Raw genomic sequence first — 26,783 nt, 5'->3', positions numbered from 1 at the left:
ATTTGTAAGGAGCATCCAGGAGGGCTTCTTGAAACAATATGTAGATAGTCCAACTAGGGATGGGGCCATTGTGGACCTGGTATTGGGGAATGAGCCCGGCCAGGTGGTCGAAGTTTCAGTCGGGGAGCATTTCGGGAGCAGTGACCATAATTCCATAAGTTTTAAGGTACTTGTGGATAAGGATAAGAGTAGTCCTCGGGTGAAGGTGCTAAATTGGGGGAAGGCTAATTATAACAATATTAGGCAGGAACTGAAGAATTTAGATTGGGGGTGGCTGTTTGAGGGTAAATCAACATCTGACATGTGGGAGTCTTTCAAACGTCAGCTGATTAGTATCCAGGACCAGCATGTTCCTGTGAGGAAGAAAGACAAGTTTGCCAAGTTTCGGGAACCTTGGATAACGCGGGATATTGTGAGCCTAGTCAAAAGGAAAAAGTAAGCATTCGTAAGGGCTGGAAGGCTAGGAACAGACGAATCCCTTGAGGAATATAAAGACAGTAGGAAGGAACTTAAGCAAGGAGTTAGGAGGGCTAAAAGGGGTCATGAAAAGTCATTGGCAAACAGGATTAAGGAAAATCCCAAGGCTTTTTATACGTAAATAAAGAGCAAGAGGGTAACCAGGGAAAGGGTTGGCCCACTCAAGGACAGAGAAGGGAATCTATGTGTGGAGCCAGAGGAAATGGGCGAGGTGCTAAATGAGTACTTTGCATCAGTATTCATCAAGGAAAAGGACTTGGTGGATGATGAGCCGAGGGAAGCGAGTGTAGATAGTCTCAGTCATCTCATTATCAAAAAGGAGGAGGTGTTGGGTGTCTTGCAAAGCATTAAGGTAGATAAGTCCCCAGGGCCTGATGGGATCTACCCCAGAATGCTGAGGGAGGTAAGGGAGGAAATTGCTGGGGCCTTGACAGAAAACTTTGCATCCTCATTGGCTACAGGTGAGGTCCCAGAGGACTGGAGAATAGCCAATGTTGTTCCTTTGTTTAAGAAGGGTAGCAAGGATAATCCAGGAAATTATAGGCCGGTGAGCCGGTGGTAGGGAAATTATTAGAGAGGATTATTCGGGACAGGATTTACTCCCATTTGGAAACAAACAGACTTATTAGCGAGAGGCAGCATGGTTTTGTGAAGGGGAGGTCGTGTCTCACTAATTTGATCAAGTTTTTTGAGGAAGTGACAAAGATGATTGATGAAGGAAGGGCAGTGGATGTTATCTATATGGACTTCAGTAAAGCCTTTGACAAGGTCCCTCATGGCAGACTGGTACAAAAGGTGAAGTCACATGGGATCAGAGGGGAGCTGGCAAGATGGATACAGAACTGGCTCGGTCATAGAAGACAGAGGGTAGCAGTGGAAGGGTGTTTTTCTGAATGGAGGGATGTGACTCGTGGTGTTCCGCAGGGATCAGTGCTGGGACCTTTGCTGTTTGTAGTATATATAAATGATTTGGAGGAAAATGTAGCTGGTCTGATTAGTAAGTTTGCGGACGACATAAAGGTTGGTGGAGTTGCAGATAATGATGAGGATTGTCAGAGGATACAGCAGGATATAGATCGGTTGGAGACTTGGGCGGAGAAATGGCAGATGGAGTTTAATTCGGACAAATGTGAGGTAATGCATTTTGGAAGGTCTAAAGCAGGTGGGAAGTATACAGTAAATGGCAGAACCCTTAGGAGTATTGACAGGCAGAGAGATCTGGGCGTACAGGTCCACAGGTCACTGAAAGTGGCAACACAGGTGGATAAGGTAGTCAAGAAGGCATACGGCATGCTTGCCTTCATCACTCGGGGCATAGAGTATAAAAATAGGCAAGTCTTGCTGCAGCTGTACAGAACCTTAGTTAGGCCATACTTAGAATATTGCGTGCAATTCTGGTCGCCACACTACCAGAAGGACGTGGAAGCTTTGGAGAGGGTACAGAGGAGGTTGACCGGGATGTTCCCTGGTCTGGAGGGCATTACCTATGAGGAGAGGTTGGAAAAACTCGGATTGTTTTCACTGGAACGACGGAGGTGGAGGGGCGACATGATAGAGGTTTACAAAGTTATAAGCGGCATGGACAGAGTGGATAGTCAGAAGCTTTTTCCCAGGGTGGAAGAGTCAGTTACTAGGGGACATAGGTTTAAGGTGAGAGGGGTAAGGTTTAAAGGGGATGTGCGAGGCAAGTTCTATACACAGAGGGTGGTGAGTGCCTGGAACTTGTTGCCGGGGGAGGTGGTGGAAGCAGGTACCATAGAGACGTTTAAGAGGCATCTTGACAAATACATGAATTGGATGGGAATAGAGGGATATGGGCCCCGGAAGTGCAGAAGGTTTTAGTTTAGACAGGCATCAAGATCGGCGTAGGCTGGGAGGGCCGAATGGCCTGTTCCTGTGCTGTACTGTTCTTTGTTCTTTGTTCTTTGATCAGAGGTGAGCTGGCAAGATGGATACAGAACTGGCTCGGTCATAGAAGACAGAGGGTATCAGTGGAAGGATGCTTTTCTGAATGGAGGGCTGTGACTCGTGGTGTTCCGTAGTGATCAGTGCTGGGACCTTTGCTGTTTGTAATATATGTAAATGATTTGGAGGAAGATGTAGCTGGTCTGATTAATAAGTTTGCGGACAACACAAAGGTTAGTGGAGTTGCGGATAATGATGAGGATTGTCAGAGGATACAGCAGGATATAGATCGGTTGGAGTTGGGCAGAGAAATGGCAGATGGAGTTTAATCCGGACAAATGTGAGGTAATGCATTTTGGAAGGTCGAATAAAGGTGGAAAGTATACAGTAAATGGCAGAACCCTTAGGAGTATTGACAGGCAGAAAGATCTGGGCATACAGGTCCAGAGATCATTGAAAGTGGCAACGCAGATGGATAAGGTAGTCAAGAAGGCATACAGCATGCTTGCCTTCATCGGTCGGGGCATCGAGTATAAAAATTGGCAAGTTATGCTGCAGCTGTACAGAACCTTAGTTAGGCCACAGTTGGAATATTGTGTACAATTCTGGTCGCCACACTACCAGAAGGACGTGGAGGCTTTGGAGAGGGTACAGAAGAGGTTTACCAGGATGTTGACTGGTCTGGAGGGTATTAGCTATGAGGAGAGGTTGGATAAACTCGGATTGTTTTCACGGGAACGACGGAGATGGAGGGGTGACATGATAGAGGTTTACAAAGTTATGAGTGACATGGACAGAGTGGATAGTCAGAAGCTTTTTCCCAGGGTGGAAGAGTCAGTTACTAGGGGACATAGGTTTAAGGTGCGAGGGGCAAAGTTTAGAGGGGATGTGTGAGGCAAGCTTTGTACACAGAGGGTGGAGAGTGCCTGGAACTTGCTGCTGGGGATGATGGTGGAAGCAGGTACGATAGCGACATTTAAGAGGCATCTTGACAAATACATGAATAGGATGGGAATAGAGGGATACGGACCCCGGAATTGCAGAAGGTTTTAGTTTAGACAGGCATCAAGATCGGCGTAGGGTGGGAGGGCCGAATGGCCTGTCCCTGTGCTGTCCTGTTCTTTGACAGAAATGGGTTCTTTCTCTTTTTCAATGTGAAGCGTGTCATTTTATACAAATAATTCCATGCAAGTCTGGGATTATTTGTCCTAAAACCATTATGCATCTTGTCTTTATATGCATTTTTCACATTCTGAATTTCCTTTCTTACTTTGATATTTAACTCATCAAGTTTGTCTTGGTTGCCATCACTAAATGCAAATTGTCTTTCCTTCATTATTACTTTTTAAGTCCTTTGTAATCCAGGTTTCTCATTTGGATTGATCTTAGTCGTTTTAGTTTGAACATGAAGCTGTTCACAAAGATAATATATTCATTTTAATATCTGTGGTCCTATGGTATGTCATTGTTTTCCATAGAAATATCACAATTTGTGTTGTCAAAGCAAGTTTGCAGATCTTGAATGGCCGCATTATCCCAAACTTTGACCACTTTCCTGACAGGTTTTTACAGTTTTCAGTTTTTGTTGATATTTAGGGAGGACATGCACAACATTATGATCTGCATGAAAATCAAAGACTTATAAACGTCAGGAATGGAGCAAAATCATTGATCCAGTATATTGTCCCCACGAGTTGGTTTGTTAACACACCTAATGTAGTTACAGAGAATGTCCCTCAAAGTCACAGAGATTCATATCACTTAGGATGATCTTTGTTCAATCTGGGGAAGGAGCAGCCATTTCTTGGACTGTTTCATAAAAAACTCCTGCCGCCTCCTCTGTACAAGCATCTATTGGAATATATACGAGAATGATGTGTAGTTGATTGAATTCACAGGGTAGATAGAAGGGTCTAAAAGCCACATACAGTATTTCAATATTAGCAAGGCACATATGTTCCTTAGCCTGAAAATTTTAGAACCAATGTTCATTCATATTCATACTTATGTCCCCTCCTTGAGATTTATTTGTAACAGTAGCGGATCTGTCCTGGTGTAATAGTTCAAATCCATCAATATCAATTGCATTATTTTGAATGTCCGAAGTTAACCAGGTTTCAATGAAACAAAGCAAACACGACTCCCTGAATTTTGACAAAAGTCTTGTACAAGTCTGGATATCATCAATCTTATTTCTCACTGACCTCACATTACTATGAGTAATGACTGGAAGTGGTGGACGGTGTCCTTTCCTTTTCACTCACTATCTCAGCCCTCCTCCTTTCTCTCTCCACCCGAATTGAGGCCGCTTCGGCCCCAAATATGAGTCATCTCTTGTTGGTACCCACACTGGCACATTTAAGAGTGTATCTCACAAGGTTGCAGTGCCTATGAGTTCAAGAAACACACGGCAGTTCAAGAAAAACATGTACTGTGTCTTCATTTGATCATTTCATAAGGGTCAGTTGCAGAGAATCGTGATGGTGAGTAAGCTATTTAGATTCACTGTTTTATAATTTGCTTTGATTTCTGTAGGGAAATCCAATTAATATATCAGAATATATCACAAGTGAACAAAGCTACAAAGAAACTTGGGCCAGCTTGAAATGCATTAGTTACAGTCTGTTCAAGCACCCAGTCTTTTTGCAAACCCTTGGTACATAGCAAAATCTGGGCTGTCGTAACCAATAATTTATTATTGCATTTAATAGCATGCAACATTAATTAATTGTGCTTGGCAAAAGCTGTAATAAAACTTTCATATGATGTATAATATTAGTTAATTATACTGACAAAGGCTGTGCAGTAGTATATGACTTTAATTTTTTAAAACTGTTTCATTATTGGATCACTTAAATTTTCAAGTTGGTACCATCCATTCCTTGAATCATTTTCAGTAGTTGAATTGTTAATCTGCTGTGCTTTGCACAACATCACAGACTACACTTAACTGATATTGATTGACTTCATCAATGTTCTTGGATTCCACGCACAGAAGAAATAAATAGGAAGTTAAAATTAAATACAATCCTTTGTGGTGATTTACATCTCTATCTAGAGCTGTACTCAGAGTGCCCACTTGTTAATCAGTGACTAGATTACTTTAATGGCTTACAAAAGAAATTAGGGATAGTATTAGATCCAAGGAGGAGAAATATAAAATGGCCAGAACATGCAGCAAACCTGAGGATTGGGAACAGTTTAGAATGCAGCAAAGGAGGACAAAGGGATTGATTAAGAAGGGGAAAATTGAGTATGAGTGTAAGCTTGCAAAGAACATAAAAACTGACTGTAAAAGCTTCTTTAGATATGTGAAGAGAAAAAGATTAGTGAAGACAAATGTGGGTCCCTTACAGTCAGAAACGGGGGAATTATAATGGGGAACAGAGAAATGGCAGACCAATTAAATACATTGGTTCTGTCTTCACAATGGAGGACACAAAATGCCACCCAGAAATGTTGGGGAACATAGGGTCTAGTGAGAGAGAGGAACTGTATGAAATCAGTGTTAGTAGGGAAATGGTGTTAGGGAAATTGATGGGATTGAAGGCCAATAAATCCCCGGGGCCAGATAATCTACATCCCAGAGTACTTAAGGAAGTGGCCCGAGAAATAGTAGATGCATTGCTGGTCATTTTTCAAAATTCTATAGACTCTGGAACCGTGCCAATGGATTGGAGGGTAGCTAATGTAACCCCACTATTTAAAAAAGGAGGTCGAGAGAAAACAGGGAATTATAGACCAGTTAGCCTGACATCAGTAGTGGGGAAAATGCTCGAGTCCATTATAAAAGATGTAATAGCAGAGCACTTGGAAAACAGTGACAGGATCGGACAAAGTCAACATGGATTTACATGCTTGACAAATCTACTGGAATTTTTTGAGGATGTAATTAGTAGAATAGATAAGGGAGAACCAGTAGATGTGGTGTATTTGGACTTTCTGAAGGCTTTCGATAAGGTCCCGCATAAGAGATTAGCGTGCAAAATTAAAGCACATGGGGGGTAAGGTACTGACATGGATAGAGAAATGGTTGGCAGACAGGAAACAAAGAGTAGGAATAAACGGGTCTTTTTCCGAGTGGCAGGCAGTGACTAGTGGGGTACTGCAGAGATCAGTGCTAGGACCCCAGCTATTCACGATATATATTAATGATATAGGTGAGGGAATTAAATGTAATATATCCAAATTTGCAGATGACACAAAGCTGGGTGGGAGTGTGAGCTGTGAGGAGGATGCAGAGAAGCTCCAGTGTGATTTGGACAGGTTGAGTGAGTGGGCAAATACATGGCAGATGCAGTATAATGTGAATAAATGTCAGGTTATCCACTTTGGTGGCAAAAACAGAAAGGCAGATTATTATCTGAACGGCAATAGATTGGGAAAGGGGGATGTGCAGTGAGACCTGGTTGTCCTTGTACACCAGCCACTGAAAGTAAGCATGCAGGTGCAGCAGGCAGTTAAGAAGGCAAATGGTATGTTGGCCTTCATAGCGAGAGGATTCGAGTACAGGAGCAAGGATGTCTTGCTGCAATTATGCAAGGCCTTGGTGAGACCACATCTGGAGTATTGTGTGCAGTTTTGATCTCCTTATCTGAGCAAGGATGTTCTTGCTATGGAGGGAGTGCAGTGAAGGTTCACCAGACTGATTCCTGAGATGGCAGGACTGACGTATGGAAAGAGATTGGGTCAATTAGGATTGTATTTGCTAGAGTTTAGAAGAATGAGAGGGGATCTCATAGAAACCTACAAATTCTAACAGGACTGGACAGACTCGATGCAGGAAGGATGTTCCCGATGGCGGGGGAGTCCAGGACCAGGGGTCACAGTCTAAGAATAAGGGGTAAGCCATTTAGGACTGAGATGAGGAAGGATTTTTTTACCCAGAGAGTGGTGAACCTGTGGAATTCTCTACCATGAAAAGCAGTTGAGGCCAAATCATTAAATATATTCAAGAAAGAGTTAGATATAGTTCTTAGGGCTAAAGGAATCAAGGGATACGGGGAGAAAGCAGGAACAAGGTACTGATTTTGGATGATCAGTCATGATCGTATTGAATGGCGGTGCAGGCTTGAAGGGCCGAATGGTCTACTCCTGCTCCTATTTTTCAATGCCGCTGGCCCACTTCTCTTACCTTAATAAACTGCCCTGGATTCTAAAGCGTTCATGCTTATTCACAAGGATCATCATTAGATGCGCCAATTGTTTTGACATTACAATAATATTTTCTGTGTCTATGACTTTAAACTAGTGTAATTAAACTCCACTCATCAATACAGTTCTAGGGATTTGGTCATCTTGCAGCTTATGAGATACAGCCCTGAGTAAATGTCACATGAGCTAGTATGAAACGGAACATGGATAGTTCAGAAGCCAAGGCTCGGGAGTCTTTGTGCGATGTATATTTAGGTCATGCCATAGATAATTCACAGGATTTAAGGTAATTCTAAGATGAGTGCGAGGTGAGGACTATGTATTGATCCCAGTTCATCATACACTTCATCTTAGTGGCTATTTTATGTAACAACAGCATTTCAGAAAATGAATGGGCATAGATTTGGAATGCTAGACGTCAGATCTATGAAGTGGGATGGGCATGTGTTCGGTTCCCTGCCTTATCCTGTTCCAAGATGTTAAGCAGAAGTTGCTGATAAAACTCAGCAAAGGTGGAAGTGAGTATGATGCCTGGCTTAATACAATATATTCCTGTCAGCTGACTGCAGGCAACATTAGCTAAGGTCTGGAGGCAGACCACACAAGTGCTCTTGCCAAAGGAGAGGGGTGAAATCCAGGCAGACCTACTGACTCAGGCAGATCAATTAGATTGTTTTAAAAATTATTGTGAACTGAATTTACGCTCTCACACATGACACATTTTAGTCAAACTGCCGAATGTCACACCACTAGCGGATCTATCAGCAAGGGCAGTATTGGCACATTTTCCTGGGTGTAGAACCTCAGAAGCACCTGACCGCAGCACACCTGGAGTATGTATGGAGATCCAGTTCCATTGTGCTCCCCCTGATCTACCTACCCACCTTTCTGAGGGCCACTACAATGCTACACCCAGAGCTAGTGCTGGAATGCAAATCGTAATGTTAACCACTATGTTTGTGACATCACCATGACCTATGACCTGATAGCCTGCTCCATAGATAATTAAAAAACTGTAGTTGATCCAGTGCTCCAGCAGCAGCTTAGCCCTGCCTGTTTTCTGTCTGCGGTAATGGTGGGGGGGGGGGGGGGGAGAAGGTGTGGGGACGGGGAGTGGGGGTGGTGATATAGGCCATCTGCCATGGAAGTGAACCAATCTGAACATCAATTTTTACTGATGGTTCCAACCTTACCCTGCTACTGGCCTTTCTGCCACTCTGGCCATGAATCTGAGAGCTATTGGACTCTAGGGGCAGGATTTCAGGTTTTGAGTCGGGACCCTGATGTTGGGGTCAAACGGGGGTCAGAACCTCACACTGTGTGGGAAACAGTCACCCAGCAGTGATTTTCCCTGGATTGGCCATTTAATGGCCAGAGGGAGGGCTCAACATCCAATTAAGGACAGTGGCAGGTTCTCAAAGCAGAAGGGCCAATAGGAGGCTTTCCAACAATGACAAAGCAGCAGCTTGCAGTTCAGGTACGAGAGAAAGAGAACGCCTCCACCTTGAGGTGTCCTTTCTGTAACTTTTAAACGTTTTCAATTTTAAAAATGGCCTCAGCAGCTGGGCCACCATTGTGGAGGGGGAGACCCTCCACAGGGCCATCCTGCAGTCGCAGCTGTTGCCAAGCAGATGGAGGGACCTCAAAGCCTGCCTGGAGCACTGGCCCTTGGGTCTGCCGTCGGGAGGCCTCCTCCTGTCAGATGGCCTAGTTCCTGATGTCTCGGGGGCTTAAAGACTGACTGGAAAATTCCAGTTGGCCTGTGTAGATGGTCAATTAAGGCCAATTAACTTGCTTCAATTGGCTACCCAGCACTTGTGGGTGGGCAGCTCTTCCAACCCTCATCCCACCTCTGGGAATATGGCCTGGGGGCGGAATGGTGCCAGCAAAACAGCACGATGTCCAGCAGCGTGAGGTTTTGCACCCATTCACCTCCATTCTCACCCTCATATGGGGGCTAAAATTCAGCCTCAGGTCTTGAATGGCACTCAGCTAGGTAGCTACTCATCCACCCCCTAGTCTGAGCCAGCTCTACAGTGAACTTTCCCCCCGAAGGTCTGTACATTGCAGAGAAACTAAGACTGGCAATGAGGCTTCTGCTGTGATAGCCCTGGAACTGCCAAGGATGCCTGTAGGCAGCAACAATAACTTGCATTTATATAGCATATTTAACATAGTAAAACACTTAAGGAGATTTTAGGGCAGATGACCAAAAGCTTGGTCAAAGAGATAGGTTTTAAGGAGCGTCTTAAAGGAGGAAAGAAAGGTAGAGAGTTTGAGGAAGGAATTCCAGAGCTTAGGACTTAGACAGCTGATGCCATGGCCACCAATAGTGGAGTGATTAAAATCAGGGATGTGCAGGAGGCCAGAATTAGAGGAATAAAGATGATTTTGGAGGGTTGTAGGGCTGGAAGATATTACAGAGATACTGAGAGGTGAGGCCATGGAAGGAGTTGAAAACAAAGATGAGAATTTTAAAATTGAGCCATTTATTAACTGGGAGCCAATGTAGGTCAACAATGTAAGCCTTTTTTTTGAAACGTTCACTCCGGCCTATAGTTCATTTGCCCCATGAATTGCACGAGAACAGATTAATGAGTCAGTCAAAAAGTTGTTCTGCTTAATGGTGTTAGTTTATTTTGTACTCACGATTATAGATTTAAAATGATTACAGGAAAATTAAAAAGGTTACAGATTCTCCAATATCTAGTTCAAATATGTTATTAACTGTTAGTCATACAATCACCCAAAGTGGCCAGCTACTCTTACTTGTAGATTCTTCTCCCAATGATCAGCTAAGCTCGTTCCTTAAGATCTCCTTCCGATAATTCACAGGGGGAGGGAATCTCCTTCCCTCAACTGCAGGAAAGGTCACTGATGTGTTCAGTCGCTTACACCCCTTTTTCAGCGGATAGGCCTGTGTTACTATAGACAGGCCACACCGTTTCATGAAGCTTCTTTTAAAAGTATAATACCCAATTATATTCTGCGCCCTTTGTTAAACTATATAGTTTGAAATTGTCCATCTCTCGTTCGCTTTCTCCAGTAATTTTTCATTGTGTGAAGCCCCTTGCAGTCAATCTTCCAGAAAAAAGATGTTTGTATTTTGCTGGAACACCGTGTTTCATCTTATCTAAGTTGTACCATCTTTCCAAGGCCTAATCTTCATAAATTTAAACGCCAGTGTCTCTCGCTTGCCTGCACCATCTCTGTTGCTTTTCTGGATAACATTTGTTTTAGTCTCTTGGCTCAGCACGTTCAGCAGGTTTTCAAAAGACTGAAATTTTTTTACCATGAAATCATTCAAAAAAGTTTTTTTTTTCCCCTTATAGTGCATGGGGTGAGGGGTGAATGAGACTTGGTGAGAGTAAGGACACGGGCTGCAGGGTTTTGGGTGAACTCAAGTTTACAGAGGGTAGAATGTAGGAGGCTGGCTAGGAGTTCATTGGAACAGTCAAGTCTTGAGGTCACAAAGGCATGGATGAGGGTTTCGGCAGCAGATTACTGAGACAATTCCATGCATCAGAACCCCATATGTGCAGAATTTGGACTCCTCTATAAATGCCATGTTACGAAAGTGGCTAGGTGATTCACCCAAGGGCAGCAAAGGTCTGTCATGCTCGGAAAGGATTTGCCTTTTGAGAGCAGAGCACCGGAGGTCTGGCCCACTGCCTGTGCAGCAGCTGAGGGAGGTGCTGAACCCCTCTGTCAAGGGCCTGTGCCCCGGGCTACTGCCACCTCGATGAGTCCACCTCCATGCTCCCTTCGTACTCTGTCCCTGTGCCCCCCTTCTGTGTAGATGTAACTGCACTGCCACCTTCCAAGTCCTGTAACTGTGAGAGGGCATTTGAGTTGTTTCCTGCAGGTTCTGTGAAGGATGCTGTGCCATTCCTGTAATGACATAAAGAGGAAAATTTCTGAGTAAATGTTGATTGAATTTAAGGTGGAATCACTCATCCATATCATCACTTTCATCTTCCAACGATTGCAAGAGTTGACATTGTGTGTGAAAATGACTACAACTGGGAGGAAAGGAAGGCCAAGGGACAATAGATCCCCAGTAGGGACTCACCCACTTGTTTCACCACCTCTCTTAAGTTCCATCCTTGCTGTCCATCAGACCTCTGATCAAACTAGGAGAATTCCTGGAAAATACTGGCTTCTCCTCTGGGATGGGTGGCCTGTCTTCTGATAAAAGCCCCCCCCCCCCTTCCTGCAAATACATATGAGACTTTCATTAGCTCTCTCTTCCTGTGCATACATTCAGATTTGCAGTGAATTAGTAGTTGTTGCTGCTAAGTGTTCTTTCAAGCATTCAATCATTCCATGTGTATGTAAACTGTAACCAGGGAGACATTGCTAAGTGGAAGGCTCTCATTATCTAATGTGAGGGAGGAAACACTAGCGTTGTTGCTAAGGGATCACAAGTAGTTTTATGCGTATAACGTGTCACACTTTGTTTCCCCTCAGGTGAAGTCATTCACTCGCTTTCTGCACTATAGCCATGCCCTGTGGACAGTGCTGCTCGGGTTTATGGCCTCAGTCCCCTCTTGCCAAGCTCTTTGTGCCACAGCCTCGAGTACTTTCCTTCTGCGGCAGGCAAATAGAGAATCCCTCTGTTCCTTCAATTCCTGCAGCAATTGTTCAGTCTGCTGATTGTCTTGTGCAACTGGCTCTCCTGTTTGACATGGTGATAGCTTACACAATATTTTAAATCAGCCACTAATTCTTCCTCCTTGGCATTTTCAATTTCTACCTTCTGGTGCAATTAACTTTCTGACTCTCTCCTGCATTCTTGTAATGAAGTTACAAGCTTTCCATCTGGCACACTTCACTCTCACTGGCCCTTTTTTGCACAGGTTTTCTCACAGCATTAAGAGTCTGCATCCCCACAAGCCTTTAGGGCCTGAAGCAATTCCTGTCCCTCCCTTTTTGCATGCCAATCACAACACATCCCATCCAGGCACTCAATGCCCCCAACATTAATCTGAAGCCCCACCAGAGACCAGCCCACTAATAGGTGACCTGGGGCGCAGCACTTTCCCAGCCTGTTGTCCATGTGTTGCAGTCCCAGTGAGCCTGAGGATAATCAGGCATAGGGCGGGATTTTATCCAGGCAACGGGGGTCTCGACCTCCGGCAAAAGCAACGCCGAGAACCCCGTGTCACGCCTTCTGTGGGAGGCCCGCTGAATCAAGTGCCAATTAGGCACTTAACTGGACAGCGGTGGGCCTTCCGTGGGATTAAGGGCCCTGGTGACAGAAGTCCCGCCCTCCAAGAGCTTCCTGCCAATTACAGGCCCGCAGTGCCACCGTGGAGGTGACGGCTGCTGCCAGTGGAATATCCACTCGAGGTCCAGGAGCGGCGCTGGACCTGGCCACAGGTAGGTCAGGGTGGGAGGCGTCTCATGGGGTGGGGGTCGCAAGGGAGGGGAGGTGTGGGGGTCGGTAACAAGGGCAGGGGGTGACTATCAGCAGGAACCCCTTCCAGCTGCCGGGTCCCTCGTTCAAAGGCACTAAGTGCCTTTTAACGAGGGACCCTTCCATCCCGGAGCCGGAAAGCAGCCCGCACGGCTTTTTGTGCCTTGCTTCCTGTGCAGTGACAGGGTCGCTTGCTGTTGGGACTAAGTGTGGCAGCGGCGGGATGAGGCCCTTAATTGGGCATTAATCGCCCAGTTAAGGACCTCAATTGGCGGCAGGGGGTGTGGGAAGGTCGTTCACAGGCCTTTCAGCCTCAGACTTAAATTCGGCAGAGGCAAGAATGTCACAGGTTCCCCCCGTCACTATCCAACCTGATTATGTGCTCTCCCTGCCTCCAAACCCACCACGGGGGAGAGTACAAAATTCCTGCCAGAATGTTTCTCCGTAACGCGACCTCCTGACACTGTGTTCACATGTGAGCTCTTCTTTTGTTTTGTCTTGTCCGCTGGTCTGTTTTTATTCAAATATCCCTTTTATTTTACATTGGAACCTAACCCTTCTGCAATTCATAATGATGTAGGATAAGTAACAATAAAGTGAAGAACATCTGTTTATTCATTGAATCACTATGTGAAGTTATCAGGTAAGACTTTCCTTATTTCTATACAAGATACAGAGTACCTTCCACCCAGCCTCTGCTGCAGTCTAATATTTCCATTCCCTGCAGTAGCCTTTAGTATGGCCGGGGCCACTGGTTTAATGCGACTGAATAAGTTAAATCCTGTTCTTATTACATGGGAGGCCACGATTTTGGAGATTGTGACAGGAATAATCTCTGATGAAGGCACATATCTGACAGCAATCCATCCCAGAGATGTCCATCCCCTGACCCTGACCTTATTTCCAATCCAAGGGTCACTTGCAAGTGGGATATGGGCTTCTTGGCCTCCAGCAGGGTGTCACACAGGATTGGAGGTAGAGGCTTGCTTCAGTAGTTCACAGGGTCCTATCGCACTGAGAGAAAGAAGGCAGTCGTCTGACTGACTGATGTTTTCGTTTTTGCTGAACATTTTTGATGCTGTTGCTGAAACCTAGACGCAGCTGCCCTGTGAAAATTCCAGCACAGGCCCCTTGAGGACTGTTCCTCTGTGACCCCTCTGCCAAACTGCAAACACTCAATGGTTGAACCTAACAGGCCTCCCCTGCATCCATCATTCAATCGGGAAAAACAACAGGAAATGTGGTGCAGCCTGTATGTCCTTCATTTTAATCAAATTAGCAAGCAGCTGGCCAAATATGAATGAATGCATTGTAGGCTTCAGGCCTGCCCACTGGGAAATGAGAGAGGTAGGAATGAGACAGGAGGTGTCCCCAAGCATGTTTCTGCCGGTGCCTGCCTCAGCTGTCATCTTCCAGCTGAGACATTAAACCGAGGCCCTGTCTGCTCTCTCAGGTGGACGTAAAAGGACCCATGGTGCTGTTTCGAAGAAGAGCTGGGATGGGGAGTTCTCTTGATGACCTTGGCAATATTTATCCCTAGGCCAACATCATTAAAAAAGGTTATCCAATCATTTATTTTATTGCTGTTTGTGGGATCTTGCTGTGCGCAAATTGGCTGCTGCATTTTCCACGTTAAAAAAGTACCTCATTTGTTCTAAAGCACTTTGGATACATTGTGATTATGAAAGGCGCTATATAAATGCAAGTTCTTTCTTTCTCTCTCCTATCCTGAGCCGTACAATCTGGAACAGTTTCAGGTTTGATCCTCTTTCTCTGTTCGGTTCGGTAATCTCAGCCATGCAACCATTACATTTTGGTGAGCCTCTGTGCCAGGGAAGAAGAAGATAAAAATCATTCATGGTTGCCAATTCTCACTGCCACCAGATGACCCCAGCTGGAAAGATGCACTGTGTGTGTAGACATCAAATGAACAAGACAGGATCAGCCTTGGCTGGATTGCCTGTGCCGCTAGCTGACTATAAAATGGCAACTTGAGCAAGTCCAGCCAGTTCCAGTCAATCCTACACCAGCATGAGGCAGTACCTTCAGCAAAGCAGGGAAATCATTGGGCTGGCAAAACGATTTCAGTTTTACAGCACAAACCAGGCTGTCAAGAATCATACCACTGCAAAGAATTCCTAGAAAACTTTTGTGAACCAGTGCCAATGGAATTAATATCCTCTGGTGCTTCTAAGATTTGTATAATTAGATGTTTGAGACCATTTGGCCTCTCACCACTTTGACAAGACTTGAAAAGTATGTTCTGATCACTCCCTGAAGCAGGTTTGATGAATATTTATGAAAACTGTGGAGAGCATAGGTGAAGTATTTGCTGCAAAGGAACTAAAGAGATTATCTGAAGAAAGGCAGTGGACTGGAAGGTATCGTGATCGATTGATCGACATTGTGGTAATGAGATAGATAAAATGGTGGTGCATTTTTCTCCACACATGTTACACTTTCTCTTTAAATGAACTAAATAAGAACCAAAACTAGTCCAAAGGTTAAATATTTGTGAATCAACCCAAATCGGCACAAATAGAGTCAGTTTAGTTTCATTGCTGATAAGGCTTGTTCTGTGCTCATCTTGGCAGAGGGCTGGAAGAGAGTAACACCCTTGAAAATAAATTCCCTACATACATTTACTTTCAGGGTGATCTCAACCCACCAATAGCTTTGTACTCATGATGACTCTTTTACTCATATAATCGACAGGAAGAATTTTACCACCATTGTAAATGAGTGAAGAGAATTTCAGTCCTATTCCTTGCCCTTCTGTTGGCATGTACTACTATCAGCAACTTACATGCACAACATTAATAATCTCATGGGACCAGGGTCGACTGTGTGTTTTGGTGATGATTAAGTCCCCATTGTGGATAACAATGATTTGCAAACAGTACTGTAGTTTTTTCATTGGCCTGCATGATGTTCTGAAAAGGTTTCAATATGTAGATTAATTTTCAAAGGACCCCCATCAGCTTGATACAAGATAAGGTGCCTTTAAAGCCTCTCAGTTCCATTTGTGTTGTGTGATTGCTTACCTGAATATCTGACGCAGTTCTTTGAAAACAGCACAGTCACTTAAAAGTGACCTTCCAGCTGCATGAATGTCAGGAACTTTCTTAGAAACATTTTCACAGGATACAAGTCCAGTCAAGCAGAGCACAGACTCATGTTTAGAGCTGAGCTTTGAAAGCAGTCACATCAGGTTACCTCTGTAGACTGATAAAAAGGTGTTCAACTCTCCTGACCACTCTTTTCTCCCTTCCTGCTCCTTTGTTTCTCATTCTCTTTGCCTTTCCATGCCTCCATAGAGAAAAATCTAAGCTGACACACCAGTGCAGTGCTGAGGGAATGCTGCACTGGCTGAGGTGCCATCTTTCAGGTGAACCTGAAAGGTTCATCTGCCCTCTCAGGTGGATGTAAAAGATCCCATGGCACTATTTTGACTAAGAGCAGGGCAATTCTCGCTGGTATCCAGGCCAAAATTTATTCCTCAACCAGCATTGTGCAAACTGATTGTCTGGTCATCATCGTATTGCTGTTTGTGGGAGCTTGCTATGTGCAAATTGGCTGCCTTGTTTCCTACATTACAACAGTGACGACATGTCAAAAAGTACTTCATTGACCTCAGTTGAGACCGTTAACTTTAAAACAAGAGATATGAACTCCCCAGACTGATTAAAGAATTACAAGACAAGATTTCACATTTTAAGACTTATTATAACAACTAAACTATAAATCACCATTAACTAAACAATACTTTGTAGGTGGTATATACATTAAATTACAGAAAATGTTATTTCCCATTAACTTACTAACACACTCAAAAAACCCACACCACACTTACATGTTACTCAGTGTTCTCATCATAAAGGTATCCTTGCAGTTAAAAGTCCCAAACTTCTCCCAGCTGCAATGGGATGGATCTCACAGTGCCTTTCTCAAAAACAATTCTGTCTTCGCTCACTTCTTCTGAGCACATTCGACTGGTCTTCTACTAATAAGGTTATCTCTGGTGACCCTGTTGGTCTTTTCTCCTCCACAAACCTCAACTGTCAAATCGAGTTCAAATCTTAGCAGCCTTTTGCTGTATCATTGATCTAAGAGCAGCTGTTTCTCTCTCTCTCTGTCTCTTTAGGCTGCCCCGCTGATTGCTGTTCTTCCTTTCTCCTCTCAGCCTCCAGACCTAGGAAAGCCTTTTGAAATTATCCAGATCAAAAGCCAATTGAGATTTGCCTTTTACAATTTTCAGAGTCCATAACAAAACCACCTGAGCCTTCCTTTGTTTCCAAGTGTTAAAAAGTGCAATCCAAATTTGCATTTTAGAGCTCCTGACTCCCTGCTTATAATCTGTGACTCTGGGAGAGCAAAACCCTTTAGGTGTTACAAACTTGCACCCTGCTTTCAAAAGGGTCTTTCATTTGGCTTCCTAGTTCTCAAGTAACAAAGATCCCTGTCTTGTCTCTGGGCAAAATTTACACTGCATTAAAGATCACAGCTTTTAAAACATAACCATGTGACAAAGTCCAGCATTCATAACAGACATCTTGAGGTCAAGAAAGGCGCTAGATAAATGTAAGTCTTTCTTTTCTTCATTTGCTTCCTTTTCTTACGTCCTGTTTATTTCTCTCTTTCTCCATTTCTTTTCCCCACTTCTTTTTCTCTATCCTGCCCTTTCTATAGTCCTCTCCACTTCTCCCTGCTTCTCTTTTACTTGCTATTTCTATTTCTTTCCCCACATTTCTCTCTTCCTATTTCTCTTTTTCTCATTTTTCTCCCTCTCCTTTCCCTTTCAGCACACTCTCTCAGCCTGGGTAGAAGGAGCTTATGGAAGTTTTGCTGCCGAGACGCTTAATTTATGAGGATTTACTGGCTGAGAGTCTGGAATAAAATAACTAACAATGTGGTCAACCTGAGTTCATGGTCCATATTTTTTACTGGTCCAATTCCCAGATCAAAAATCTTCAGTTCCCACGCCTTCTGCACCTGAAGACTGAGCCACATTTTGTCAGTCTGCCCATATAATTGACCAGTGATCTATTTATGCCAATGAAGTGCCGTTGTTGTGTGGCTCTGCTGACTGCACAGTATTGCAGCACAGGTAGGGGTGCTGAATATAGAAGTCCCATTGAATCTTGGTTAGGAAGCACAGAGACACAGCTGTTTCCTAATGCGTTTCCGTAGCAGTTGTGCCTGATCTAATATTCTCTCGAGTTCATACATATTTCTAGACATATTTAATATTTCAACATCCGTCCCTGATATTCATCTTTACCGGGACTTTTATCCTTTGATGTTCTAATTTCCTGTCCAACTGCTCTCTTGCTAACTGAAACTTGCTGGAAGAACTTTTCAGTTTTATGCTTTATACTTTTGCTTGTAATCTCAAGTATTCTCTTTGCATATCCAATATGCCTTTTAATCTATTTTTTCAATTTCCTACACCATCTTAGAGCTCTTCCCATTTTTTCCTTGTATTTTTTTTTAAGATCTGTCTTTTTAATTCCAATTTTGATTTCTTTGTTTGTCCATTTTAGTGACTGTCTAGTTGATAGCTGTTCTTCATATTTAATGTTTCAGTTTTTAAGTGCTCCCTGTTTTCTGATCCAAGATCTTTTTCAGCAATATTTTCCTGTTAATTGTTGGAGGTTTGCTTGTTTTAAGCCATGTATTGTTGCCTTGGACCTGACTTCTGCAGATTGAACATTAATCCTTCCCTGACCAATACCTTTAAAAGAAGCAGGACCAAATGTCTGACTAAAGGACAGCTTCAGGGGTTAAATGTAGACTTGGCTGCTCTGTCACCTACAGCACTGTAACATAAATGCAGTATTAGACTGATATCTTTGGAGTTTTGCTTGAATAACTGCAGGAGATGGGCAGAATGTTCAGAGCTTTCCCATCTTGGAAGAGATTAATCAAGGTGACAAGAATCCACAACAGCGCAAAGTGTACCTTACCCATTAGGCGAATGGCCTGCTGTCCTCCCATACTTACAGTGTGAATATTCTAATTCCTTCACCAGCTGTCCTTGCGGCTCCTGCGATTGCCAATTTACTACCAGTTTGTGCAGAATAAACAGCAATTTTGTACTGTGGACCTGTGCCCAGTAGAAACTGTGTTGAAATGAGTCCAGACTTTGAATTTATCATTTTGAGCTGAATTTGAACTTGGTCGCAGAGATGAAAGGACAGAGTTCTAATCATTGCATTCCTCACTGAATTTGTATGCATAAAAAAAAATTCTATGTTTTAATCCTTGGGATAATTCTGTGATTGATCACCTCCCCTCCAGCAGACAAGCTATTATTTTGCTATAGGACTACCAGTCAGTCACATGAAGCACTAACTACTATGTGTAAGCTCGGCTGTCACTCTGTCTTTGAGCTACTCACAGAACCATGAAGTAATTGTTTCCTGTCAGATTCAGCAGAATAGATCGCTGTTAAGCATAGGTCAGCAGATATCACCTTACCTTCAATTGGAGGGAAGGCCATGACAATATTTGCCCAATGAAAGCTGGGCTTAGATGACGGCACATATCAGTACAGATATCATGACCTCTGTGAGATGATTAAGGGCAATGAAGCATTAACTGATTTCGAAGACAGTGGCGCTGGCTTTAACTCATGCAGGTGGATGCCAAGGTAAGTTGGTAACTTACCCACTGCTGCAGAAATCCGTCCGGGGCTATTTTAACTCCCAGGCTATATTTTTATTTTATTCGCTTATGGGGATGTAGGTGGCACTGGCCAGGCCAGCATTTATTACCCATCCCTAATTGCCCAAAAGCAGGTGGTGGTGAGATGCCTTCTTGAACCGCTGCAGTCCATGTGAGGTAGGTACACCTACAGTGCTGTTAAGAGGGGAGTTCCAGGATTTTGACACAGCGACAGTGAAAGCACAGTAATATAGTTCCAACTCAGGATGTTGTGTGGCTTGAAGGGGAACTTGCAGGTAGTTGTCTTCCCATGCATTGGCTGCCCTTGTCCTTCTAGGTGGTAGAGGTCGTGGGTTTGGAAGGTGCTGTCTAAGGAGCCTTGGTGAGTTGCTTTAGTGCATCTTGTATACGGTACACACCGCTGCCACTGTGCATCGGTGATGGAGGGAGTGAATGTTTGTAGATGGGGGTGCCAATCAAGTGGGCTGCTTTGTCCTGGATGGTGTCAAGCTTCTTGAGTGTTGTTGGAGCTGCACCTATCCAGGCAAGTGGAGAGTATTCCATCACACTCCTGACTGTGACTTGTAGATGGGGAGTCAGGAGGTGAGTTACTTCCTGCAGGATTCCCAGCCTCTGACCTGCTCTTGTAGCCACGGTATTTACATGGCGATTCCAGTGCAGTTTCTGGTCAATGGTAACCTCCAGGATGTTGATAGTGGGGGATTCAGTGATTGTAATGCCATTGAATGTCAAGGGGAGATGATTAGTGTCTCTCTTGTTTGAGATAGTCATTGCCTGGCACTTGTGTGGCGCGAATGTTACTTGCCACTTATCAGCCCAAGCCTAGATAATGTCCAGGTCTTGCTGCATTTCTACATGGACTGCTTCAGTATCTGAGGAGTCACAAATGGTGCTGAACATTGTGAAATCATCAGCGAACATCCCCACTTCTGACCTTATGACTGAAGGAAGGTCATTGATGAAGCAGCTGAAGATGGTTGGGCCTAGGACACTAACCTGAGGAACTCCTGCAGTGATGTCCTGGAGCTGAGATGTTTGATCTCCAACATCACAATCACCTTCCTTTGTGCTTGGTATGACTCCAACCAGTGGAGAATTTTCTCCCTGATTCCCATTGACTCCAGTTTTGCTATGGCTCCTTGATGCCATACTCTGTCAAATGCTGCCTTGATGTCAAGGGCAGTCACTCTCACCTCGCCTCGAGTTCAGCTCTTTTGTCCATGTTTGAACGAAGGTCATGAGGTCAGGAACTGAGTGGCCCTGGCGGAACCCAAACTGAGCACCACTGAGCAGGTTATTGCAAAGCAAGTGCTGCTTGATAGCACTGTCGACGACACCTTCCATCACTACTGATGATCGAGAGTAGGCTGATGGGGCGGTAATTGTTCCTGCACATTCTTTAGAACTGTGCCATTAAGTATATAAAAGCAAAATACTGCGGATGCTGGAAATCTGAAACAAAAACAAGAAATGCTGGAATCACTCAGCAGGTCTGGCAGCATCTGTGGAAAGAGAAGCAGAGTTAACGTTTCGGATCAGTGACCCTTCTTCGGAACCCATTAAGTATATATTGCCTCTCCCTATCCCTTCTGCTAAAATGCATCACCTCACACTTGTATGTATTAAATTCCATCTGTCACTTGTCTGCTCATTCTGCTAGCCTATCTATGTCCTGTTGTAGGCAGTTTCACATATCCTCACTCTTTGCCATGCCTCCAAGTTTGGTATCATTAGCAAATTTTGAAATTCTAATCTATATTCCAATATCCAAGTTATTTGTATATATCAAAAAAGCAGTGGTCCCAGCACTGACCCTTAGGGAACACCACTGTCTAACATCCTCCAATCTGAAAAACAACTATTTATTGCGACTGCTTTTATGTATGCATAGTATGCCAGTATGTATACGTAAGGAATGACCCAGCCCATTTTTGACCTCAGGAAGGATGTATTGGCCTTGGAGGGGGTGCAGTGCAAATTCACGACAATGACACTGGGGCTAAAAAGGTTTAAGTTATGAGGATAGGTTACATAAACTAGGCTTGCATTCCCTTGAATATTGAAGACTAAGTGATGATCTAATTGAGTTGTTTAAGATGATGAAAAAGTTTGATAGGATAGATAGGGATAAACTATTTCATCTGGTGGAGGAGTCCAGAACAAGGGGCCATAACCTCAAAATTAGAGTGAGGCTATTCAGGGGTGATGTCAGGAAGCACTTTATCACATGAAGGCTAGTGGATATCTGGAACTCTCTCCCCCAGAAACCTGTGGTGGCTGGGATTGATGGGTGAGGAAGTCAACTGATCATTTCAAAACAGAAATAGTTGGATTTTTGTTAGGCAAAGCTATTAAGGGACTTGAGGTCAAGACAGTAGATGGAGTTATCAGTAATGGTTATGGAGTCAGTATGGAGACAGTAGATGGAGTTATCAGTAATGGTTACGGAGTCATAGAGTGATACAGCACTGAAACAGGCCCTTCGGCCCACTAAGTATGTGCTGACCATCAACCACCCATTTATACTAACCCTACATTAATCCCATATTCCCGACCACATCCCCACCTTCCCTCAATTCTCCTACCACCTACACTATGAACAATTTACAATGGCCAATCTACCTATCAACCTGCAAGTCTTTGGCTGTGGGAGGAAACCGGAGCATCCGGTAGAAAGCCACACGGTCACAGGGAGAACTTGCAAACTCCACACAGGCAGTACCCAGAACCGAACCCAGGTCACTGGAGCTGTGAGGCTGCAGTGCTAACCACTGCGCCACTGTGCCACCCTAGAGCATGAACGCAGTCCCCCACTACCACAAATTTTGCAGTCGAGTATCCCGCATTTGGGGTCATCGCAGGCATCAGCACACCCGAAGTGCAATGGGCTAGCCTCATCCTGGGAGAACCACCTTCTTGATCATGGTCTCTCCCCTGCCTGGTAAGTATGGAGACAGTAGACGGACTTATCAGTAATGGTTATGGAGTCAGTATGGAGACAGTAGATGGAGTTATCAGTAATCAGTTATGGAGTAGATCAGTCAATATCTAACTGAATGGCAGATCTGAATCAAGGGGCTGAATGGTCTCCTCCTGTTTCAATGTGTCTTCTCCGCCTGCTCAGAAGAGCAGGTTAAAACAGTAGATGATGGGATCCTGGTGGCTTCACACCCAGTTTTCACCAGGAATGTAGGGATAAAATCATTCCCAAAGTTTTGATCCCAAAGTTCAGCACCATCGGCAGGTACATTTTAGATCTTGGAGACGGAGGGTTTTATTGAGCAGTGAGATAGTCTGTTGGGGAATCTGCACTGTTTTTCAATGCAACAACATTTATTACAACAATTAAGCAGTAGCTTGTAAATAATGCAGTGCTTTGTTCTGTGATGAATCAAGGATGATCACTTCCTCAGCTTAGTTCAAACCTCGCTACCTGTATCCCATAAATCGGCATAATTGTCACCTGCTGTATTCACCAGGGTTAAAAGGCTTCAAATCCCACCTTGCTGGCTTTCTGCAAAGTTTCAGCCATTGCAGAATGTCTATTCAGCTGTAGGTGACAAATTCAAACCTATCGTCACTTGCACAGTTCTAGGAGTCAAGGGGCTTTCTCCTTCCCTAACCTGAGGACACTAGGGTCAATTGTAATATCAGCTCATCGCACCTTGGGTCACATTTCTGGCCTTGCTGTTCTCTTGCTCAGATGCACTCCAGACAGCGCATTTATCACCAAACCATCAAGAAATCAGAATCAGAAAATAACTCTTAAACTTGCATCAATAACTGTCAATTAAAGGATAGAAAAATAATGCAGCTTTCAACCTACCATTGGGAATGTGGAATTTCAGAGCCAAGTTCTTCAAACTTACTAATAGTTTTGAGAAAAATCTAGCTAGGGGTTAAGCAACTACCTGATGATGAGCCTCATAACTGTCATATCCATGAGCTGTATAAATTACTTTAACTTGTCATTTCGCTTAACTGTATGCTCCGAGTCTGTTTCCTTCAGTCTTAGAATTGTTCAAAATAGCAGTTGTTTTTTTGCCAATTTTCTCTGCATTTGCTCAAGTTTTATGAGATCCATGTTTTTAAACACCAATTTAGTCCCATTTCTGTGCATGGAAAATAAACCTGGAACTCGCCCCACTGGTATAAACAAAAGAAATTGCAATAATGATCCCTACATGTATGATATCCTCCGGACTTCAGTGAGGTTTAGCTGAGTTTATTATAGGATATGAGGCAAAGACAGAGAGACAAAGACTGGAACAGCTGATCAAAAAGACTTCTCCTTTGATTCTATGTTTCACTTTCACTTTGCGAGCATGTGTGTTCTACAGCAGCCTCTAGAGTACACAATGCACAATGCAATTGCAATTTCAAAACACGACAACACTCCATTGTGAACTGCAAGTAAGGAAAAGATCAGGGTTTGGGGTCAATGATCACTGTGACTGGATGATTTCCTACATTTACCATCTCACCTCACACATGGAGTATGGCCACTGACTGGAAGAGGCAGGCGCGTTGACGGAGGCTCTACAATGCACGTCTTGACGTGTCTTCATTTTATATCAACCCCGGTTTTTAGATGTGTACTTGCATGCTTTGTTTCTTTTTAAATTACGTAGACCAACATACCATTAGCTACTGTGGACGGGAAGCCCAGCATGCCAGTCCTGTCAGTCTGGAGGGGCAGTCGGGGACCAAATTGAAAAAAGTTGGTTCTAATAAAGGTTTGATTAGCCCCATTGATCATGTGTTTCTGCGTAACAGGATTTCACACTGTTATGATGACCTTCTGAGAGATGACCAGAAATTCTTTGTGATCTATAAATAACACAGTCTATTGACAGGTTCATTTATCTGGAATTAAATTGGATTCCTGAAAGTGTATTTGAATTTTTATCACTGCTTTCCTTAATGTTCATCTGGGAGCTCAAGCTATTGATTTTTTAAAAATGCATATTTTGTTTTTAGTTTAATCTGGCTCAGCAGTGAAAACGAAAAAATTGTTTTTCTGTGGGATAAGGCTGAAAACTGAAGTCTCGCAGAATATGGGCCAGAATTGAGAATGTGCAAGAAAGAGGATTGGGTGTTGCTCTCCATGCCACTGGTTTCCCATTATGGTGACTAGGGGCCTGATTTTTAGGTCCCGCAGGGGGCAGGAACAGAGGCAAGCGGGTGATGGAAATAGCGGTGCTGGCTGATGTGTCCGTTTTCCGTTAGCATTCCTGCTGCCGGCGAGTTTCATCAGAGAGGGGGGAAGGCCTACTTGCTGTACCCTGCCAATAGCCGTCAAAGTCACTGTGGCCTTGAACTCCTTTGCCTCTGCTTCCTTCCAAGGATCAGCCGTGGACCTTTGTGACACCTCGCAAATGGCTGCACACCGCTGCATCTCACAGGTTCCTAATGCACTATTTGTGAGAGCTGGATAGTGCATTCAATTCCACACAGATGGGGCCTTGCAGGCATAAAGATAGTGGGTTCTGCCTCCATTGCTGGATTTCCCCAGTTACAGGGCATCATCGCTTGCACCCATGTGGCCATCAAGGCACCCAGTGACCTGCCAGTGAGAATCATCAATAGGAAGGGCTTCCACTGCCTCAACATTCAACTGTTCTGCGACCACAACAAGAGCTTCCTGCACGTGGGCACTCTCTATCCTGGCAGCTACCATGACTCCTTCAACCTCCACCAGTCCAGCTACTGCAGCTCTTCATTCCATCCCACCAAGCTATCTGGTTGGATTCTAGGGGACAAGGGATATCCCTTGAAGGGATGGTGACTTTACGGGACCCTGTGACAGAGCCACAGAGTCGCTACAACCAAAGTAATCTGCTCACAGCAACCACCATCGAGCAGGCCATCAGGCTTCTGAAGGTATGCTTTCAGTACCTGGATCAGTCAGGTGGTGCCCTGCAGTACACTCCTGCAAGCACCTCACTCATTGTGGTGGTGCTACACTCTCTGCAACACAGCCCTCCAGAAAGGTGTGGACCATGAAGAGGGTGAGGCCCTGGAACGACACAGCTCATTGAAGGAAGAGGAGAATCAGGACGTGGAAGAGGAGGAGGAAGAGGCAGAACACAGAGGTGCCCCAGCTACACAGGGAGATCATAGAGTCATAGGGTAATACAGCACAGAAACAGGCCCTTCAGCCCATCGTGTCTGTGACGGCCATCAAGCACTAACCATTCTAATCCCATTTTCCAGCATTTGGCCCATAGCCTTGTATGCTATGGCGTTTCAAGTGCTCATCTAAATACTTCTTAAATGTTGTGAGGGTTCCTCTGGAAGCACAAGGAGAGAGTCAACTGTGTAACAGCCCTGTCAACCAATTTTATCTGCAGCACCTGTGGAAGAGTCTGCCACTCTAGAATTGGCCTTTATAGCCACTCGAGGCGCTGCTTCACAAACCACTGACCACCTCCAGACACTTACCCATTGTCTCTCGAGACAAGGAGGCCAAAGATCCTGCCTCTATCATCTCTTCAGGCAATGCATTCCAGATTCCAACCACCTCTCTTCCTCAAAAATCTTTTCCTCAAATGCCCTCTAAACCTCCTGCATCTTACCTTAAATCTATGCCCCCTGGTTATTGACCCCTCTGCTAAGGGAAAAAGTTTCTTCCTTTCTACCCTAGCTATACCCTTCATAATTGTGTATACCTCAATCAGTTCTCCCCTCAGCCTTCTCTGCTCTAAGGAAAACAACCCTATCCTTTTCAGTCTTTCATAGCTGAAATGCTCCAGCCCAGGCAACATCCTGGTGAATCTCCTCTGCACCCTCTCCAGTGCAATCACATCCTTCCTGTAGTGTGGTGCCCAGAACTGTACACAGTACTCCAGCTGTGGCCTAACTAGCATTTTATACAGCTCCATCATAACATGCCTGCTCTTATATTCTATGCCTCGGCTAATAAAAGTAAGTATCCCATATGCCTTCCTAACCACCTTATCTACCTGTGCTGCTGTCTTCAGTGATATATGGACAAATACACCAAGGTCCCTCTGACCTTCTGTACTTCCTAGGGTCCTACCATCCATTGTATATTCCCTTGCCTTGTTAGTCCTCCCAAAATGCATCACCTCACACTTCTCAGGATTAAATTCCATTTGCCACAGCTCCGCCCATCTTA

General features: G+C 44.3%; 1 non-coding gene across 1 annotated transcript; it reads right to left on the bottom strand.

Annotated features, from left to right (window-relative positions):
* Window positions 1-22,431: 22,431 nt before the first annotated feature.
* On the bottom strand, window positions 22,432-22,591 carry LOC137379316 (U1 spliceosomal RNA). Its single transcript, XR_010976796.1, has one exon. It is a non-coding gene; the product is annotated as a U1 spliceosomal RNA (small nuclear RNA).
* Window positions 22,592-26,783: the final 4,192 nt, after the last annotated feature.

Source organism: Heterodontus francisci, chromosome 17 (genome assembly GCF_036365525.1).
Source record: "Heterodontus francisci isolate sHetFra1 chromosome 17, sHetFra1.hap1, whole genome shotgun sequence".
In the NCBI taxonomy this organism is placed as follows: domain Eukaryota; kingdom Metazoa; phylum Chordata; class Chondrichthyes; order Heterodontiformes; family Heterodontidae; genus Heterodontus; species Heterodontus francisci.
This window is presented reverse-complemented; position numbering and strand designations above follow the sequence as displayed.